Source organism: Anopheles funestus, unplaced genomic scaffold, assembly GCF_943734845.2.
Source record: "Anopheles funestus unplaced genomic scaffold, idAnoFuneDA-416_04 scaffold_27_ctg1, whole genome shotgun sequence".
In the NCBI taxonomy this organism is placed as follows: Eukaryota; Metazoa; Arthropoda; class Insecta; order Diptera; family Culicidae; genus Anopheles; species Anopheles funestus.
The window spans coordinates 334,459-356,813 of NW_026045358.1; the positions used below are offsets into that span (position 1 = coordinate 334,459).

The 22,355-nt window shown below is 45.7% G+C and overlaps 1 long non-coding RNA gene across 1 annotated transcript in view; it reads right to left on the reverse strand.

Annotated features, from left to right (window-relative positions):
• LOC125774550 (uncharacterized) overlaps positions 1 to 36 on the reverse strand; it is a 29,516-nt gene extending 29,480 nt beyond the window's left edge. The window contains exon 1 of the long non-coding RNA XR_007421037.1: positions 7 to 36. This is a non-coding gene — a long non-coding RNA (uncharacterized LOC125774550). The remainder of the gene's footprint in view (positions 1 to 6) is intronic.
• Between the last annotated feature and the right edge of the window lie 22,319 nt (positions 37 to 22,355).

Consider the following 22,355-nt stretch of genomic DNA (forward strand, 5'->3'; position numbering starts at 1 on the left):
AGACACCTTAGCCAAGACACATTAGCCAATACACATTATCGAAGACACCTTAGCCAAGACACCTTAGCCAAGACACCTTAGCCAGGACACATTAGCCAAGAAACCTTAGCCAAGACACCTTAGCCAAGACACATTAGCCAAGACACATTAGCCAAGACACATTAGCCAAGACACCTTAGCCAAGACACATTAGCCAAGACACCTTAGCCAAGACACATTAGCCAAGACACCTTAGCCAAGACACATTAGCCATGACACATTAGCCAAGACACATTAGCCAAGACACATTAGCCAAGACACATTAGCCAAGACACATTAACCAAGACACATTAGCCAAGACACATTCTCCGACACATTAGCCAAGACACATTAGCCAAGACACCTTAGCCAAGACACCTTAGCCAAGACACCTTAGCCAAGACACATTAGCCAAGACACATTAGCCAAGACACCTTAGCCAAGACACCTTAGCCAAGACACCTTAGCCAAGACACATTAGCCAAGACACCTTAGCCAAGACACCTTAGCCAAGACACATTAGCCAAGACACATTAGCCAAGAAACCTTAGCCAAGACACCTTAGCCATGACACCTTAGCCAAGACACATTAGCCAAGACACATTAGCCGAGACACATTAGCCAAGACACCTTAGCTAAGACACCTTAGCCAAGACACATTAGCCAAGACACCTTAGCCAAGACACATTAGCCAAGACACATTAGCCAAGACACCTTAGCCAAGACACATTAGACAAGACACCTTAGCCAAGACACATTAGCCAAGACACATAAGCCAAGACACATAAGCCTAGACACATTAGCCAAGACACATTAGCCAAGACACATTAGCCAAGACTCATTAGCCAAGACACCTTAGCCAAGACACATTAGCCAAGACACCTTAGCCAAGACACCTTAGCCAAGACACATTAGCCAAGTCACCTTAGCCAAGACACATTAGCCAAGACACATTAGCCAAGACACCGTAGCCAAGACACATTAGCCAAGACACATTAGCCAAGACACATTAGCCAAGACACCTTAGCCAAGACACCTTAGCCAAGACACCTTAGCCAAGACACATTAGCCAAGACACCTTAGCCAAGACACATTAGCCAAGACACATTAGCCAAGACACCTTAGCCAAGACACATTAGCCAAGACACTTTAGCCAAGACACATTAGCCAAGACACCTTAGCCAAGACACATTAGCCAAGACACCTTAGCCAAGACGCATTAGCCAAGGCACATTAGCCAAGACACATTAGCCAAGACAGATTAGCCAAGACACATTAGCCAAGACACCTTAGCCAAGACACATTAGCCAAGACACATTAGCCAAGACACATTAACCAAGACACATTAGCCAAGACACATTGGCCGACACATTAGCCAAGACACATTAGCCAAGACACATTAGCCAAGACACCTTAGCCAAGACACCTTAGCCAAGACACCTTAGCCAAGACACTTAAGCCAAGACACATTAGCCAAGACACCTTAGCCAAGACACATTAGCCAAGACACCTTAGCCAAGACACCTTAGCCAAGACACATTAGCCAAGACACATTAGCCGAGACACCTTAGCCAAGACACATTAGCCAAGACACATTAACCAAGACACATTAGCCAAGCCACATTGGCCGACACATTAGCCAAGACACATTAGCCAAGACACATTAGCCAAGACACCTTAGCCAAGACACCTTAGCCAAGACACATTAGCCAAGACACATTAGCCAAGACACCTTAGCCAAGACACCTTAGCCAAGACACATTAGCCAAGACACATTAGCCGAGACACCTTAGCCAAGACACCTTAGCCAAGACACCTTAGCCAAGACACATTAGCCGAGACACATTAGCCGAGACACCTTAGCCAAGACACATTAGCCGAGACACATTAGCTGAGACACCTTAGCCAAGACACTTAAGCCAAGACACATTAGCCAAGACACATTAGCCAAGACACATTAACCGAGACACATTAGCCAAGACACCTTAGCTAAGACACCTCAGCCAAGACACATTAGCCAAGACACCTTAGCCAAGACACATTAGCCAAGACACATTAGCCAAGACACATTAGCCAAGACACATTAGCCAAGACACCTTAGCCAAGACACATTAGCCAAGACACCTTAGCCAAGACACATTAGCCAAGACACATGAGCCAAGCCACCTTAGCCAAGACACATTAGCCAAGACACATTAGCCAAGACACATTAGCCAAGACTCATTAGCCAAGACACCTTAGCCAAGACACATTAGCCAAGACACCTTAGCCAAGACACCTTAGCCAAGACACATTAGCCAAGACACCTTAGCCAAGACACATTAGCCAAGACACATTAGCCAAGACACCTTAGCCAAGACACATTAGCCAAGACACATTAGCCAAGACACATTAGCCAAGACACATTAGCGAAGATACCTTAGCCAAGACACATTAGCCAAGACACATTAGCCAAGACACCTTAGCCAAGACACATTAGCCAAGACACATTAGCCAAGACACCTTAGCCAGGACACCTTAGCCAAGACACATTAGCCAAGACACATAAGCCAAGACACCTTAGCCAAGACACATTAGCCAAGACACTTTAGCCAAGACACATTAGCCAAGACACCTTAGCCAAAACACATTAGCCAAGACACCTTAGCCAAGACGCATTAGCCAAGGCACATTCGCCAAGACACATTAGCCAAGACAGATAAGCCAAGACACATTAGCCAAGACACCTTAGCCAAGACACCTTAGCCAAGACACCTTAGCCAAGACACCTTAGCCAAGACACATTAACCAAGACACATTAGCCAAGACACATTGGCCGACACATTAGCCAAGACACACTAGCCAAGACACATTAGCCAAGACACCTTAGCCAAGACACCTTAGCCAAGACACCTTAGCCAAGACACCTTAGCCAAGACACTTTAGCCAAGACACCTTAGCCAAGACTCCTTAGGCAAGACATCTTAGCCAAGACACATTAGCCAAGACACTTTAGCCGAGACACATTAGCAGAGACACATTAGCCAAGACACATTAGCGAAGACACATTAGCCAAGACACATTAGCCAAGACACATTAGCCAAGACACATTAACCGAGACACATTAGCCAAGACACCTTAGCTAAGACACCTTAGCCAAGACACATTAGCCAAGACACCTTAGCCAAGACACATTAGCCAAGACACATTAGCCAAGACACATTAGCCGAGACACATTAGCCAAGACACCTTAGCCAAGACACATTAACCGAGACACATTAGCCAAGACACCTTAGCTAAGACACCTTAGCCAAGACACATTAGCCAAGACACCTTAGCCAAGACACATTAGCCAAGACACATTAGCCAAGACACATTAGCCAAGACACCTTAGCCAAGACACATTAGCCAAGACACATTAGCCAAGACACATTAGCCAAGACACATTAGCCGAGACACCTTAGCCAAGACACCTTAGCCAAGACACATTAGCCAAGACACATTAGCCAAGACACCTTAGCCAAGACACCTTAGCCAAGACACCTTAGCCAAGACACCTTAGCCAAGACACATTAGCCAAAACACATTAGCCGAGACACCTTAGCCAAGACACATTAGCCAAGACACATTAACCAAGACACATTAGCCAAGACACATTGGCCGACACATTAGCCAAGACACCTTAGCCAAGACACATTAGCCAAGACACCTTAGCCAAGACACCTTAGCCAAGACACATTAGCCAAGACACATTAGCCAAGACACCTTAGCCAAGACACCTTAGCCAAGACACATTAGCCAAGACACATTAGCCAAGACACATTTGCCGACACATTAGCCAAGACACATTAGCCAAGACACCTTAGCCAAGACACATTAGCCAAGACACCTTAGCCAAGACACATTAGCCAAGACACATAAGCCAAGACACCTTAGCCAAGACACATTAGCCAAGACACATTAGCCAAGACACATTAGCCAAGACTCATTAGCCAAGACACCTTAGCCAAGACACATTAGCCAAGACACCTTAGCCAAGACACCTTAGCCAAGACACATTAGCCAAGACACCTTAGCCAAGACACATTAGCCAAGACACATTAGCCAAGACACCTTAGCCAAGACACATTAGCCAAGACACATTAGCCAAGACACCTTAGCCAAGACACATTAGCGAAGACACCTTAGCCAAGACACATTAGCCAAGACACCTTAGCCAAGACACATTAGCCAAGACACATTAGCCAAGACACCTTAGCCAAGACACCTTAGCCAAGACACCTTAGCCAAGACACCTTAGCCAAGACACCTTAGCCAAGACACATTAGCCAAGACACATTAGCCACGACACCTTAGCCAAGACACATTATCGAAGACACCTTAGCCAAGACACATTAGCCAAGACACATTAGCCAAGACACCTTAGCCAAGACACATTAGCCAAGACACCTTAGCCAAGACACATTAGCCAAGACACATTAGCCAAGACACCTTAGCCAAGACACATTAGCGAAGACACCTTAGCCAAGACACATTAGCGAAGACACCTTAGCCAAGACACATTAGCCAAGACACATTAGCCAAGACACATTAACCGAGACACATTAGCCAAGACACCTTAGCTAAGACACCTTAGCCAAGACACATTAGCAAAGACACATTAGCCAAGACACATTAGCCAAGACACATTAGCCAAGACACATTAGCCAAGACACCTTAGCCAAGACACATTAGCCAAGACACCTTAGCCAAGACATATTAGCCAAGACACCTTAGCCAAGACACATTGGCCGACACATTAGCCAAGACACATTAGCCAAGACACCTTAGCCAAGACACATTAGCCAAGACACCTTAGCCAAGACACATTAGCCAAGACACATAAGCCAAGACACATTGGCCGACACATTAGCCAAGACACATTAGCCAAGACACCTTAGCCAAGACACATTAGCCAAGACACCTTAGCCAAGACACATTAGCCAAGACACATAAGCCAAGACACCTTAGCCAAGTCACATTGGCCGACACATTAGCCAAGACACATTAGCCAAGACACCTTAGCCAAGACACATTAGCCAAGACACCTTAGCCAAGACACCTTAGCCAAGACACCTTAGCCAAGACACATTAACCAAGAAACATTAGCCAAGACACATTGGCCGACACATTAGCCAAGACACATTAGCCAAGACACATTAGCCAAGACACCTTAGCCAAGACACCTTAGCCAAGACATCTTAGCCAAGACACCTTAGCCAAGACACCTTAGCCAAGACACCTTAGCCAAGACTCCTTAGGCAAGACATCTTAGCCAAGACACATTAGCCAAGACACTTTAGCCGAGACACATTAGCAGAGACACATTAGCCAAGACACATTAGCCAAGACACATTAGCCAAGACACATTAGCCAAGACACTTAAGCCAAGACACATTAGCCAAGACACATTAGCCAAGACACATTAACCGAGACACATTAGCCAAGACACCTTAGCTAAGACACCTTAGCCAAGACACATTAGCCAAGACACCTTAGCCAAGACAGATAAGCCAAGACACATTAGCCAAGACACATTAGCCAAGACACCTTAGCCAAGACACATTAGCCAAGACACCTTAGCCAAGACACCTTAGCCAAGACACCTTAGCCAAGACACATTAACCAAGAAACATTAGCCAAGACACATTGGCCGACACATTAGCCAAGACACATTAGCCAAGACACATTAGCCAAGACACCTTAGCCAAGACACCTTAGCCAAGACACCTTAGCCAAGACACCTTAGCCAAGACTCCTTAGGCAAGACATCTTAGCCAAGACACATTAGCCAAGACACTTTAGCCGAGACACATTAGCAGAGACACATTAGCCAAGACACATTAGCCAAGACACATTAGCCAAGACACATTAGCCAAGACACTTAAGCCAAGACACATTAGCCAAGACACATTAGCCAAGACACATTAACCGAGACACATTAGCCAAGACACCTTAGCTAAGACACCTTAGCCAAGACACATTAGCCAAGACACCTTAGCCAAGACACATTAGCCAAGACACATTAGCCAAGACACATTAGCCAAGACACATTAGCCAAGACACATTAGCCAAGACACCTTAGCCAAGACACATTAGCCAAGACACCTTAGCCAAGACACATTGGCCGACACATTAGCCAAGACACATTAGCCAAGACACCTTAGCCAAGACACATTAGCCAAGACACCTTAGCCAAGACACATTAGCCAAGACACATAAGCCAAGACACCTTAGCCAAGACACATTAGCCAAGACACATTAGCCAAGACACATTAGCCAAGACTCATTAGCCAAGACACCTTAGCCAAGACACATTAGCCAAGACACCTTAGCCAAGACACCTTAGCCAAGACACATTAGCCAAGACACCTTAGCCAAGACACCTTAGCCAAGACACATTAGCCAAGACACCTTAGCCAAGACACATTAGCCAAGACACATTAGCCAAGACACCTTAGCCAAGACACATTAGCGAAGACACCTTAGCCAAGACACATTAGCCAAGACACATTAGCCAAGACACATTAGCCAAGACACCTTAGCCAAGACACATTAGCCAAGACACATAAGCCAAGACACCTTAGCCAAGACACATTAGCCAAGACACATTAGCCAAGACACATTAGCCAAGACTCATTAGCCAAGACACCTTAGCCAAGACACATTAGCCAAGACACCTTAGCCAAGACACCTTAGCCAAGACACATTAGCCAAGACACCTTAGCCAAGACACCTTAGCCAAGACACATTAGCCAAGACACCTTAGCCAAGACACATTAGCCAAGACACATTAGCCAAGACACCTTAGCCAAGACACATTAGCCAAGACACCTTAGCCAAGACACATTAGCCAAGACACATTAGCCAAGACACCTTAGCCAAGACACATTAGCCAAGACACATTAGCCAAGACACCTTAGCCAGGACACCCTAGCCAAGACACATTAGCCAAGACACATAAGCCAAGACACCTTAGCCAAGACACATTAGCCAAGACACTTTAGCCAAGACACATTAGCCAAGACACATTAGCCAAGACACATTAGCCAAGACACCTTAGCCAAGACGCATTAGCCAAGGCACATTAGCCAAGACACATTAGCCAAGACAGATAAGCCAAGACACATTAGCCAAGACACCTTAGCCAAGACACCTTAGCCAAGACACCTTAGCCAAGACACATTAACCAAGAAACATTAGCCAAGACACATTGGCCGACACATTAGCCAAGACACATTAGCCAAGACACATTAGCCAAGACACCTTAGCCAAGACACCTTAGCCAAGACACCTTAGCCAAGACACCTTAGCCAAGACACCTTAGCCAAGACTCCTTAGGCAAGACATCTTACCCAAGACACATTAGCCAAGACACTTTAGCCGAGACACATTAGCAGAGACACATTAGCCAAGACACATTAGCGAAGACACCTTAGCCAAGACACATTAGCCAATACACATTAGCCAAGACACATTAACCGAGACACATTAGCCAAGACACCTTAGCTAAGACACCTTAGCCAAGACACATTAGCCAAGACACCTTAGCCAAGACACATTAGCCGAGACACCTTAGCCAAGACACTTAAGCCAAGACACATTAGCCAAGACACATTAGCCAAGACACATTAACCGAGACACATTAGCCAAGACACCTTAGCTAAGACACCTTAGCCAAGACACATTAGCCAAGACACCTTAGCCAAGACACATTAGCCAAGACACATTAGCCAAGACACATTAGCCAAGACACCTTAGCCAAGACACATTAGCAAAGACACATTAGCCAAGACACATTAGCCAAGACACATTAGCCAAGACACCTTAGCCAAGACACATTAGCCAAGACACCTTAGCCAAGACACATTAGCCAAGACACCTTAGCCAAGACACATTAGCCGAGACACCTTAGCCAAGACACCTTAGCCAAGACACCTTAGCCAAGACACTTAAGCCAAGACACATTAGCCAAGACACCTAACCAAGACACCTTAGCCAAGACACCTTAGCCAAGACACCTTAGCCAAGACACATTAGCCAAAACACATTAGCCGAGACACCTTAGCCAAGACACATTAGCCAAGACACATTAACCAAGACACATTAGCCAAGACACATTGGCCGACACATTAGCCAAGACACATTAGCCAAGACACATTAGTCAAGACACCTTAGCCAAGACACCTTAGCCAAGACACATTAGCCAAGACACATTAGCCAAGACACCTTAGCCAAGACACCTTAGCTAAGACACATTAGCCAAGACACATTAGCCAAGACACCTTAGCCAAGACACCTTAGCCAAGACACCTTAGCCAAGACACCTTAGCCAAGACTCCTTAGCCAAGACACATTGGCCGACACATTAGCCAAGACACATTAGCCAAGACACATTAGCCAAGACACCTTAGTGAAGACACCTTAGTGAAGACACCTTAGCCAAGACACCTTAGCCAAGACACCTTAGCCAAGACTCCTTAGCCAAGACATCTTAGCCAAGATACATTAGCCAAGACACTTTAGCCGAGACACATTAGCAGAGACACATTAGCCAAGACACCTTAGCCAAGACACCTTAGCCAAGCCACATTAGCCAAGACACATTAGCCAAGACACCTTAGCCAAGACACATTAGCCAAGACACATTAGCCAAGACACCTTAGCCAAGACACATTAGCCAAGACACCTTAGCCAAGACACATTAGCCAAGACACCTTAGCCAAGACACATTAGCCGAGACACCTTAGCCAAGACACCTTAGCCAAGACACCTTAGCCAAGACACCTTAGCCGTGACACATTAGCCAAGACACATTAGCCAAGACACCTTACCCAAAACACATTAGCCGAGACACCTTAGCCAAGACACATTAGCCAAGACACATTAACCAAGACACATTAGCCAAGACACATTAACCGAGACACATTAGCAAGGACACATTAGCTAAGACACATTAGCCGAGACACATTAGCCAAGACACCTTAGCCAAGACACCTTAGCCAAGACACCTTAGCCAAGACACATTAGCCAAGACACATTAGCCAAGACACCTTACCCAAAACACATTAGCCGAGACACCTTAGCCAAGACACATTAGCCAAGACACATTAACCAAGACACATTAGCCAAGACACATTAACCGAGACACATTAGCAAGGACACATTAGCTAAGACACATTAGCCGAGACACATTAGCCAAGACACATTAGCCAAGACACATTAGCCAAGACACCTTAGCAAAAACACCTTAGCCAAGACACCTTAGCCAAGACACCTTAGCCAAGACTCCTTAGCCAAGACACATTGGCCGACACATTAGCCAAGACACATTAGCCAAGACACATTAGCCAAGACACCTTAGTGAAGACACCTTAGCCAAGACACCTTAGCCAAGACACCTTAGCCAAGACACATTAGCCAAGACACATTAACCGAGACACATTAGCCAAGACACCTTAGCTAAGACACCTTAGCCAAGACACATTAGCCAAGACACCTTAGCCAAGACACATTAGCCAAGACACATTAGCCAAGACACATTAGCCAAGACACATTAGCCAAGACACCTTAGCCAAGACACATTAACCGAGACACATTAGCCAAGACACCTTAGCTAAGACACCTTAGCTGTGGAAAATCGGCGGACACTGTGACTTTAATCCACGCTCGTACACGTCTACTATCAAAAAAGCAAAGCCGTAGTTTGGTTTTTTTCTTTATTTTGAACGCTAAAACGGAGCCAAGCGCAAGGATAAAATTTATCAGTGTTCTCTTCTCCGCTTCTCGAATTCCACTAAACGCCATCTGTACTTGTTCCAGTCTCGTTGACAGTGGGCCTTCCTGACAGTTCGTCAACTGTCACCACTTACTGGTGATGGCCGCGCACATTACACTCCCCCCCGAGTGCGGAGCAGCTGGCCTGCTGCGTACGAGCGCTAACGCGGACATCCAGTACTGCGAACTTGACCGCTGGCCTTTCGTATATACCCAGAGCGGTCTGCACGGTTGCTTTACGGACTTGGCCATCCTTCGATCTGGTGACTGCGATGACTCTTCCTTTCGGCCATGAGTTACGAGCTTCGTTGGGGTCCACAATCACAACGATATCGTCCACGCTGATTGGTTTGACGGGGCTGAACCATTTGGTCCTACGTGTGATCGTGGGAAGGTAGGCTGTTATCCAGTGTCGGCAGAAGATATTTGCCATAGTTTGTGATAGCTCCCATCCTCTTCTGACTGCTGCAGCACCATCGTCCAGGATAGACAATGGCTTGAGTCCGTTCGATGATCCAAGGAGAAAATGGTTTGGAGTCAGCACTGCTGCAGAATCGTCATCTATGGGAATATGCGTTAATGGCCTAGAATTGATAGTATTTTCGATCTCAGCTAAGGCATTCCGTAGAACTTCTTCCGTAGGAAGCCTTGGCAGACGTTTTCCAGCTAGATTCTCCTTCACCGATCTTACCAAACGCTCCCAAGCACCTCCCATATGTGGGGATGCGGGAGGAATGAACTTCCATGCTGTTCTAGGGGACACGATTTCTTCCACCAGTTTGTTGTTATCGACATTTTTTAGGGCCTCTACCAGTTCTCTTGAAGCTCCACGAAAGTTGGTTCCGTTGTCACTATGTATCTCATGCGGAACTCCTCTTCTGGCCATGAAACACCGCAAGGCCATAATGCATGAACTCGTCGTAAGTGAATTCACTAATTCCAGATGAACTGCGCGGGTCGTGAGACAGGTTAAGATGACACCCCATCTCTTCTCACTTCGACGACCAACTGACACCATCATGGGGCCAAAATAGTCAACACCTACGTATGAAAATGGCCGGTTGAAAGCTGCTAGACGTGCATCAGGCAGATCGCCCATCATGGGTGGAGTCGGCTGGCATGCTTCATTTTTGCACCGTTGGCAGTTTCCACGCATCTTTCTGTAGAATTTTCTTAGGCCCGGTACGTAGTACTCCAATCTTATTTTGTTGATTGCTGTTTCGTGGTTTCGATGAAGCAAACCGTGGTGAATGTGTTGAACAATGAGCTGAGTTAGATAGTGTTGCGAGGAAAGTATGACTACATGCTTAACATGCAAATCAGTGAGCCTTTGAGCGTCTATTCTTCCACGCGCTTTCATAACTCCGTTCTCGTCTAGATATGGTGTAAGTCGATGAAGACCACTGGAAGTTTTGATCTGTTGATGTTTCTCTAACTGTGCGTAATCGTCCGGAAAGTCTTCGGTTTGAGCCATTTTGTAGAGCCAGTTTTGTGCATGGAGCAATTCGTCTTTTTCGAGCGGGGGCACCTTTCCTTTTCCTATGTTGTTAGTGGAGATATTATTATCTTTCCGCCCACCATTTTTGAAGCATTTTATTGCTCTGAAGACAAATGCCATCGTACGATAGAGTTTCGTCCATTTAGAGAAGTTTTTTATCTCTATAACTGGGGTCAACATTCGGAAATGTAGTATAGCGTGTGGACGAAGCTCTTCTGTCGTAGTTTCCTTTCTGAACTGCATTTTAGGCCAACCTGCTTTTGGCTTATAAAGAAATGATGCACCTCGGAACCAACGGCTTGTTGTGGATACATCCGGCAATCGTTCCCATTTAGTCCCGTCGTCGGCTACGTTATCTTTCGTCGGAACCCATCGCCATTCTGATATATTGGAGTTCTCCAGGATTTCTCCAATACGGCAAGCAACATACGGTGAGTAACGTCGATGGTCTGATTGAATCCAACAGAGAAGGTCGCGTGAATCTGTCCAGAAGTATCGTTCTGTGACCTTGATCGATAGTGAAGCTGTGACGCTGTTCGCTAGTCGGACGCCTAGAACACCTGCTTGCAATTCAGCTCTCGGTATCGATAAGTATTTTAACGGTGCAACACGAGTCTTCGCACTGACCAAAGAACATTCTATTTTTCCCTGTTCGTCGAACCGAAGATACACCGCTGCAGCAAATCCGTTTTCACTAGCGTCTACAAAGGTATGCAATTGAACGATATTATCTGAACTTACTGAAGTTAGCATCCTGTAGCAACGTGGTATCTGTACTTTCTCAAGTGACGGTAATACTTTAAGCCAGGTCTGCCATTTGTTTAAAGTTGACCCATCGATTTTATCGTCCCAGCCAATATTTGTACGCCATATATCCTGAATAAGTACTTTTAGGTACATCAGTACATGCGATATGAGTCCTAGCGGATCATACACCATCATTAGCATGCGTAAAGCTTCTCTTTTCGTTGGAGCTCGATTACCATTCAACAGTTCTTGGTCGTATCGCGGTGACAGTTTATAGGTAAAAGTGTCTGATTGGGTACACCAATACATCCCGAGTACCTTTTCTGTCGGAAGCGGTAGGCCAATGTTCAGGCTCTTTTCTGTGGTTTTATCACCGTTCAGTTCATCAAGGACGGCCTTTGAATTGGACAACCAATTTCTGATCTCAAATCCACCTTCGCTATGAACGTACTTTACCTCTTTAGCTAGTTTTATCGCCTCTTCCTCGCTTTCGACACTGATTAACATGTCATCGACATAGTGTTGCTCTAGTATAACCTTCGTGGCATCAGGGTATTGATTCTCGAAGCGCCTAGCATTCAGATTTTTGATAAACTGTGCCGCGCTGGGGGAGCAAGCTGCTCCGAAGATCATGACACACATGACGTATTCAGTGGGCGCTCCCGATGATATATCTGGCTTCCACAGGAATCGCTGACAGTGCTGATCTTCTTTGTTGATACGAACCTGGTGAAACATCTCGCGGATGTCGCCAGTTATGCCGATGCGATTCTGCCGAAATTTCATTAATATCGATGGGAGAGACGAAAACTGATCTGGACCCTTCAATAGGACTGAGTTCAGGGATATTCCATGGGCCTTAGCGGCTGCATCCCAAACAATTCTAAACTTTCCAGGTTTATTAGGGTTGCAAACGGGAAACATGGGTAAATACCAGACACGCTTATGATTTTGATTCATCTCCGCTGGCGTTAGCTTTCGTATATATTGCTTATCCATGTACTCCTGAATTTTAGTTTGCATCGCTATAGCGAGTTCTTTATCGGTCGTCATTTTGCGCTCCAAGCATTTCCATCTATTAATAGCCATTACTTTACTCTCAGGCAGTCGCACATTGTCATATTTCCATAGAAGACCGCATTCATATCGTTTGCCAATCAATCGGGATTGCTGTGAAAGTATTTGTAGCGATCGCTCATCTTCTTTGGATAAGAGTGCCGGAGAAGATTTATCTATTCCCATACTGTCCAGGGCAAAATACTCTTTCATTGCACTGTGCAAAGTGTCATCGTAATTGCATTCGCATTTCCTGACTTGAAGAGAGTAATTATGAGTCGAAGAACTAGCTCCTCGCTCGTTGCCACAGTAACCATAAACAGTCCACCCTAGTCGTGTTTTGCCAGCAACCGGTTGGTTTCTTCCTCCTTCGCGACTCTTCTTTACTGTGCTCAATCTTGCGTTATCCAAGCCTATCAAAATGCGTGGTTTGGCATCACGGTACGATTCGACTGGTGTATGGGCAAGGTAAGGATACTTCTTGATTAAACTATTCATATTTAACGTTTGCTTTGGAAGATCCAGCCCCTTCACTGTTTGAATAGCATGGAGGGAGTGTACTTCATTACCTTTTCCAGATAGTTTAATGCTTACGGTTTTGGAGGCTTCTTCGTGATGACGCATGTGGTTTGCCCATTTTAGACATAATGATTTGTGAGGACCTTCTAGCTGCAGTTCATCCGCTAATGACTCATCCATCAGGGTGATCTCGGATCCGTCGTCCATAAAAGCATAAGTGTCTACTGATACGTTTCGTCCATACACTCGGACAGGAATCATCCTGAAAAGAATATTATTTTCATTATTATGATGAACACTGCATTGACGTTCTGGTGTTTCCTGGATCTGCGGCTTCGACCGGTGTAAAAGTGAGTGGTGTTTAAAGGTGCATCCTTCCACCCCGCATGGCGTTAGTCTTTTGCAGAAACCTTTGTGCTGACGCAGACATTTCCGACAGAGCTGCTTTTCCTTCACCACCGCCCATCTGCCTTCACCACTCAACTCAGCAAAGCGCGCGCATCGGTCAACGGATGCGCATGACCCTTTGCAAACCACACACATATTAGACGCCTTAGCTGCTGTTGATGCTTGAGGTGCTTGTTCAGCATGGGTGTTCACAAATGACCCTTTTAGACCCTTTCGATCGTTGCTAGGACGCACAATATTGGCCGATGATGGTGTAATGGTGGAGGCCGCCTTCGCTATATGTCCTATCCAGCTACTGAATGTCTGCAACGATACCTCGTCCTTTTCCAACGAGAATTCCGCCCATCGTAGTCGTAGCGTAGGCGGGAGTTTATTAGTTATCTTGTGGAGTAACGTTTCGTTGTACTGGTAACCTTTTAGATTACATACTTCCACCGTGGCAGAGTAATTTCTCACCTTTACTGCTAGGTCCACAACTTCTTCAAATTTTCCTTCTGGGATGCTTGGAAGAGAAGAAATTTTATTGGTGAGCTCGTGAATAATTCGTACAGGTTGTCCGAATACCAGTCGTAAGGTGTCGATTATCATTGGAACATTTTCTGGATGCATAAGAAGACATTCGACTGTTTCTCGAGCTTTTCCTTCCAGACATTTGTTTAACCGGGTCAAATTTTCGTCATTATTGTATCCACACATTTCAGTAGTTCGGTTGAAATTGGAAATGAACGATGCCCATGCCGTTTGACTTCCTTCGAATTTTGGTAGATCAGAGAGCTTTGACTGTCGTGCTGTCAATTGCGCTTTTGTCGGTTTGCGTGATGTAGAGGGCGTTGCTAGCAGCTCTCCTTTCCGTTGAGCTGCAGCCACTGCTTCTTCTTCTACAGCTGTTGTTCCAGCGTTGATCACCCAGTTTTCTATCCTTTTCTGCTGGTACATACTGCTACCACTACTGGACGCTGTTTCAGAACCTGCGGCTATGAGTTCGTTTCGCCGTTTAACTAAAGCCAATTTCCTTTCGATGAGCTCTTCTTCTTCCTTGATCTGCTGTAGCAACAATTTTCTATTGCTACTAGCTCGCGTGGTCTGCGAACCTTCTTCGTGTTTAGAAGCTGGCTTATCTTTCGGCACCATTGTCTCGGACGTTAGCACAGAATCCATTGTTGTGTCGAACAACACCGGTGGTCCGGACGAAACTCGCTTTTCATCTTCTTTTCGCTTGCTCTCACTACGCGTAACACGCCGTGTGCTTCCCCGAACACTCCTTTCACTCATTTTGACACGCGATTGTTTTCTTGATCCGTACTGAGAGATAACTCCTTTGATCACACGTGCAGTTTGGTCAACTTCGTTTGTTAAACATTCACAGAACTCACAACTGTCTTTCAAAACACGCAGTTATGGTTATTGCTCACAAATGTTCTTATCTGTTGCTTCACGCCTTAGAAGACCGTCTGTTGAGCTTCACCAAACCAGCGTCCTCTCTATTTCAAGATTTAACATGAATAATCCTGTTCCCGCAAGCCTTGTCCTTCCGTGAACGATCACACGTCGCCGCTGTTCAGCCGTTGCGCTCACGAACACTCTTTTCCCGCTACTTTCTTTCGCTGGTGTGTGTGTACCGGGAATCCGTTCTCTTGCTTCGCGCTCAAAGAACGTTTTCAAACGCTATCCTTGTATGTTTTACGTGCTTCACCAGGAATAGTCCTGACCGTTGCCTCTCGCCTTGGATACAGTGTACTTTTCCTCGAATCTCGCGCGCGTTCTTTTGTCGGGAGTTTGTCGCCGAGTTGCGCGAGCCTACACACACACAAATTCACGTTCTCGATTCTCGCACGCACGGTTTTAGGATTGTCTGTGGTTTCACGCTTGTGGACAAATAGCTTGCACTGAACTATTTTATCATTTATTGATGATTTTCTATTAAACTGATAAATTTTATAATTTGGAAAATCGGCGGACACTGTGACTTTAATCCACGCTCGTACACGTCTACTATCAAAAAAGCAAAGCCGTAGTTTGGTTTTTTTCTTTATTTTGAACGCTAAAACGGAGAAAAGCGCAAGGATAAAATTTATCAGTGTTCTCTTCTCCGCTTCTCGAATTCCACTAAACGCCATCTGTACTTGTTCCAGTCTCGTTGACAGTGGGCCTTCCTGACAGTTCGCCAACTGTCACCACTACTGGTGATGGCCGCGCACATTACATTAGCCAAGACACATTAGCCAAGACACCTTAGCCAAGACACATTAGCCAAGACACATTAGCCAAGACACATTAGCCAAGACACCTTAGCCAAGACACATTAGCCAAGACACATTAGCCAAGACACATTAGCCGAGACACCTTAGCCAAGACACCTTAGCCAAGACACCTTAGCCAAGACACATTAGCCAAGACACCTTAGCCAAGACACATTAGCCAAGACACATTAGCCAAGACACCTTAGCCAGGACACCTTAGCCAAGACACATTAGCCAAGACACATAAGCCAAGACACCTTAGCCAAGACACATTAGCCAAGACACTTTAGCCAAGACACATTAGCCAAGACACCTTAGCCAAGACACATTAGCCAAGACACCTTAGCCAAGACGCATTAGCCAAGGCACATTAGCCAAGACACATTAGCCAAGACAGATAAGCCAAGACACATTAGCCAAGACACCTTAGCCAAGACACCTTAGCCAAGACACCTTAGCCAAGACACATTAACCAAGAAACATTAGCCAAGACACATTGGCCGACACATTAGCCAAGACACATAAGCCAAGACACATTAGCCAAGACACCTTAGCCAAGACACCTTAGCCAAGACACCTTAGCCAAGACACCTTAGCCAAGACACCTTAGCCAAGACTCCTTAGGCAAGACATCTTAGCCAAGACACATTAGCCAAGACACTTTAGCCGAGACACATTAGCAGAGACACATTAGCCAAGACACATTAGCGAAGACACCTTAGCCAAGACACCTTAGCCAAGACACATTAGCCAAGACACATTAACCGAGACACAAGAGCCAAGACACCTTAGCTAAGACACCTTAGCCAAGACACATTAGCCAAGACACCTTAGCCAAGACACATTAGCCGAGACACCTTAGCCAAGACACTTAAGCCAAGACACATTAGCCAAGACACATTAGCCAAGACACATTAACCGAGACACATTAGCCAAGACACATTAGCGAAGACACCTTAGCCAAGACACATTAGCCAAGACACCTTAGCCAAGACACATAAGCCAAGACACATTAGCCAAGACACATTAGCCAAGACACCTTAGCCAAGACACATTAGCCAAGACACATTAGCCAAGACACATAAGCCAAGACACCTTTGCCAAGACACCTTAGCCAAGACACATTAGCCAAGACACCTTAGCCAAGACACATTAGCCAAGACACCTTAGCCAAGACACATTAGCCGAGACACCTTAGCCAAGACACCTTAGCCAAGACACCTTAGCCAAGACACATTAGCCGAGACACCTTAGCCAAGACACCTTAGCCAAGACACCTTAGCCAAGACACTTAAGCCAAGACACATTAGCCAAGACACCTTAGCCAAGACACCTTAGCCAAGACACCTTAGCCAAGACACCTTAGCCAAGACACATTAGCCAAAACACATTAGCCGAGACACCTTAGCCAAGACACATTAGCCAAGACACATTAACCAAGACACATTAGCCAAGACACATTGGCCGACACATTAGCCAAGACACATTAGCCAAGACACATTAGCCAAGACACCTTAGCCAAGACACCTTAGCCAAGACACATTAGCCAAGACACATTAGCCAAGACACCTTAGCCAAGACACCTTAGCTAAGACACATTAGCCAAGACACATTAGCCAAGACACCTTAGTGAAGACACCTTAGCCAAGACACCTTAGCCAAGACACCTTAGCCAAGACACCTTAGCCAAGACACCTTAGCCAAGACACCTTAGCCAAGACTCCTTAGCCAAGACATCTTAGCCAAGATACATTAGCCAAGACACTTTAGCCGAGACACATTAGCAGAGACACATTAGCTAAGACACATTAGCCAAGACACCTTAGCTAAGACACATTAGCCAAGACACATTAGCCAAGACACCTTAGCCAAGACACATTAGCCAAGACACATTAGCCAAGACACCTTAGCCAAGACACATTAGCCGAGACACATTAGCCAAGACACATTAGCCAAGACACATTAGCCAAGACACATTAACCGAGACACATTAGCAAGGACACATTAGCTAAGACACATTAGCCGAGACACATTAGCCAAGACACATTAGCCAAGACACCTTAGCAAAAACACCTTAGCCAAGACACCTTAGCCAAGACACCTTAGCCAAGACTCCTTAGCCAAGACACATTGGCCGACACATTAGCCAAGACACATTAGCCAAGACACATTAGCCAAGACACCTTAGTGAAGACACCTTAGCCAAGACACCTTAGCCAAGACACCTTAGCCAAGACACCTTAGCCAAGACTCCTTAGCCAAGACATCTTAGCCAAGATACATTAGCCAAGACACTTTAGCCGAGACACATTAGCAGAGACACATTAGCCAAGACACATTAGCCAAGACACCTTAGCCAAGCCACATTAGCCAAGACACATTAGCCAAGACACCTTAGCCAAGACACATTAGCCAAGACACATTAGCCAAGACACCTTAGCCAAGACACATTAGCCGAGACACATTAGCCAAGACACATTAGCCAAGACACATTAGCCAAGACACATTAGCAAAGACACATTAGCCAAGACACATTAGCCGAGACACATTAGCCAAGACACATTAACCGAGACACATTAGCCAAGACACCTTAGCCAAGACACCTTAGCCAAGACACATTAGCCAAGACACATTAGCCAAGACACCTTAGCCAACACACCTTAGCCAAGACACATTAGCGAAGACACCTTAGCCAAGACACATTAGCCAAGACACATTAGCCAAGACACATTAGCCAAGACACCTTAGCCAAGACACCTTAGCCAAGACACTTAAGCCAAGACACTTTAGCCAAGACACCTTAGCCAAGACACATTAGCCAAGACACATTAGCCAAGACACCTTAGCCAAGACACCTTAGCCAAGACACCTTAGCCAAGACACATTAGCCAAGACACATTAGCCAAGACAACTTAGCCAAGACACCTTAGAAAAGACACCTTAGCCAAGACACCTTTGCCAAGACACCTTAGCCAAGACACATTAGCCAAGACACATTAGCCAAGACACCTTAGCCAAGACACATTAGCCAAGACACATTAGCCAAGACACCTTAGCCGAGACACATTAGCCAAGACACATAAGCCAAGACACATTAGCCAAGACACCTTAGCCAAGACACCTTAGCCAAGACACCTTAGCCAAGACACCTTAGCCAAGACACCTTAGCCAAGACACATTTTCCAAGACACATTAGCCAAGACACATTGGCCGACACATTACCCAAGACACATTAGCCAAGACACATTAGCCAAGACACCTTAGCCAAGACACCTTAGCCAAGACACCTTAGCCAAGACACCTTAGCCAAGACACCTTAGCCAAGACTCCTTAGCCAAGACATCTTTGCCAAGACACCTTAGCCAAGACACATTAGCCAAGACACTTTAGCCGAGACACATTAGCCAAGACACATTAGCCAAGACACATTAGCGAAGACACCTTAGCCAAGACACATTAGCCAAGACACATAAGCCAAGACCCCTTAGCCAAGACACATTAGCCAAGACACATTAGCCAAGACACATTAGCCAAGACACATTAGCCAAGACACCTTAGCCAAGACACATTAGCCAAGACACATTAGCCAAGACACATTAGCCAAGACACCTTAGCCAAGACACCTTAGCCAAGACACATTAGCCAAGACACCTTAGCCAAGACACATTAGCCAAGACACCTTAGCCAAGACACATTAGCGAAGACACCTTAGCCAAGACACATTAGCCAAGACACCTTAGCCAAGACACATTAGCGAAGATACCTTAGCCAAGACACCTTAGCCAAGACACCTTAGCCAAGACACATTAGCCAAGACACATTAGCCAAGACACCTTAGCCAAGACACATTAGCGAATCACCTTAGCCAAGACACATTAGCCAAGACACATTAGCCAAGACACATTAGCCAAGACACATTAGCCAAGACACATTAGCCAAGACACCTTAGCTAAGACACCTTAGCCAAGACACATTGGCCAAGACACCTTAGCCAAGACACCTTAGCCATGACACATTAGTCAAGACACCTTAGCCAAGACACCTTAGCCAAGACACATTAGCCAAGACACATTAGCCAAGACACCTTAGCCAAGACACATTAGCGAAGATACCTTAGCCAAGACACCTTAGCCAAGACACCTTAGCCAAGACACATTAGCGAAGATACCTTAGCGAAGACACCTTAGCCAAGACACCTTAGCCAAGACACATTAGCCAAGACACCTTAGCCAAGACACATTAGCCAAGACACCTTAGCCAAGACACATTAGCGAATACACCTTAGCCAAGACACATTAGCCAAGACACCTTAGCCAAGACACATTAGCGAAGATACCTTAGCCAAGACACCTTAGCCAAGACACCTTAGCCAAGACACATTAGCCAAGACACATTAGCCAAGACACCTTAGCCAAGACACATTAGCGAAGACACCTTAGCCAAGACACATTAGCCAAGACACATTAGCCAAGACACATTAGCCAAGACACATTAGCCAAGACACCTTAGCTAAGACACCTTAGCCAAGACACATTGGCCAAGACACATTAGCCAAGACACCTTAGCCATGACACATTAGTCAAGACACCTTAGCCAAGACACCTTAGCCAAGACACATTAGCCAAGACACATTAGCCAAGACACCTTAGCCAAGACACATTAGCGAAGATACCTTAGAAAAGACACCTTAGCCAAGACACCTTAGCCAAGACACATTAGCGAAGATACCTTAGCGAAGACACCTTAGCGAAGACACCTTAGCCAAGACACCTTAGCCAAGACACCTTAGCCAAGACACATTAGCCAAGACACATTAGTCGAGACACATTAGCCAAGACACCTTAGCTAAGACACCTTAGCCAAGACACCTTAGCCAAGACACATTAGCGAAGACACCTTAGCTAAGACACCTTAGCCAAGACACATTGGCCAAGACACATTAGCCAAGACACCTTAGCCATGACACATTAGTCAAGACACCTTAGCCAAGACACTTTAGCCAAGACACTTTAGCCAAGACACATTAGTCGAGACACATTAGCCAAGACACCTTAGCTAAGACACCTTAGCCAAGACACCTTAGCCAAGACACCTTAGCCAAGACACATTAGCCAAGACACCTTAGCCAAGACACCTTAGCCAAGACACCTTAGCCAAGACACATTAGCGAAGACACCTTAGCCAAGACACATTAGCCAAGACACCTTAGCCAAGACACATTAGCGAAGATACCTTAGCCAAGACACCTTAGCCAAGACACCTTAGCCAAGACACCTTAGCCAAGACACATTAGCCAAGACACATTAGCCAAGACACCTTAGCCAAGACACATTAGCGAAGACACCTTAGCCAAGACACATTAGCCAAGACACATTAGCCAAGACACATTAGCCAAGACACATTAGCCAAGACACATTAGCCAAGACACCTTAGCTAAGACACCTTAGCCAAGACATATTGGCCAAGACACATTAGCCAAGACACCTTAGCCATGACACATTAGTCAAGACACCTTAGCCAAGACACATTAGCCAAGACACATTAGCCAAGACACCTTAGCCAAGACACCTTAGCCAAGACACCTTAGCCAAGACACCTTAGCCAAGACACATTAACCAAGACACATTAGCCAAGACACATTCTCCGACACATTAGCCAAGACACCTTAGCCATGACACCTTAGTCAAGACACCTTTGCCAAGACACATTAGCCAAGACACCTTAGCCAAGACACATTAGCCAAGACACATTAGCCAAGACACCTTAGCCAAGACACATTAGCCAAGACACATTAGCCAAGACACATTAGCCAAGACACAATAGCCAAGACACCTTAGCCAAGACACATTAGCCAAGACACATTAGCCAAGACACCTTAGCCAAGACACCTTAGCCAAGACACATTAGCCAAGACACCTTAGCCAAGACACATTAGCCAAGACACATTAGCCAAGACACATTAGCCAAGACACCTTAGCCAAGACACCTTAGCCAAGACACATTAGCCAAGACACCTTAGCCAAGACACATTAGCCAAGACACCTTAGCCAAGACACATTAGCGAAGATACCTTA